The sequence below is a fragment of the Dipodomys ordii genome, unplaced genomic scaffold (assembly GCF_000151885.1).
Source record: "Dipodomys ordii isolate 6190 unplaced genomic scaffold, Dord_2.0 Scaffold289, whole genome shotgun sequence".
NCBI lineage: Eukaryota > Metazoa > Chordata > Mammalia > Rodentia > Heteromyidae > Dipodomys > Dipodomys ordii.
Window position 1 is genome coordinate 210916 of NW_012267505.1, and position 1017 is coordinate 211932.

A 1017-nucleotide genomic window follows, 5' to 3' on the forward strand; every position below is an offset into this window, starting at 1 on the left:
AGCTCTGCCCAAAGACTGCTGATGTGAAGGTAAACTGTGGTTGTATTTTCCCTTTTCTGTAGGAAACTATTGATCCCTCTGGAGAACAAAGATATCATACGACTTACACGAATGAATTTCAAAAGATTGCAATTCCATCACAAGTAAGTGTTCTCTTTTGAAAGGGGGTTTTTTGATTGGTTTTGTTTTTGTGGGAAGTGGTTAGTGGCACCATTAATTTGGTTACATTTGAAACCCTTCTCTAACACTCAGGTGGCAGCACTTGTGCCTTGTAGCAGTTTCCTGGGAGGCCCGTGTGCGCTGGTCATGTGGAGTCGCAGGGCCAGTGGAGCCAGGCCGCTCGCTGTCTATCTTTTTACGTGAACCCAGAGACTTAGTGAAGGGATAGGCATGCTGTGTGGCTTTGGGACAGCCGGACGCCAGGTTAGACAGAGCCATGCCCAGCCCCTCTCCTGGCTTGCACTGTTGGTGGATCAGGCTGGGGGGGAAGAAATGTTTTTCTTAACGGTCTCTTTTGTTTGGATATTTTTTTTCTTTTTCTTTTGGTGGTTCAACTGCTGTTTTGTGTGTTACGACCAAACAGTTGCCAAAAAACCTCACAAGCAAGCAAAAAAAAAAAAAATTAACAGTCAACAACAGCAACAAAAAAGAGTTTGTGATAAAATGTTAAATTGTAGTTATTAATGTCCTTAGCTTTGATCTCATGTATAAAGTAAAACTAAAACATATAAATATATATTGGCTGTCAAAAAAGGTCTCTTGAACTAACTTGCATTCTTTTTTTAATGAGCACTTGCTTAATTTCTTCCTGCTCTTAAACTGAAAAAGAGAGATTAGGATACTGACTCTAAACTTTGCATTCTCACTAAAATTGGGACTTCCGTTGCTTTACAGCATCGTTATGTGGAATTTTTCAAAATTGTAAAAAATGTGTTTCATGGGAATTTACCGCCAAAAAGAAAGCTTAAAATTGAAAGAATTGTAGTCGATTCTCTTCACAGTAAGTGCTTTGGAATT

General features: G+C 39.4%; 1 protein-coding gene across 1 annotated transcript in view; it reads left to right on the forward strand.

Moving 5' to 3' along the window:
* LOC106001366 (phosphatidylinositol 3,4,5-trisphosphate 3-phosphatase TPTE2-like) overlaps positions 1-1017 on the forward strand; it is a 41021-nt gene that overhangs the window by 23503 nt on the left and 16501 nt on the right. The window lies entirely within an intron of this gene.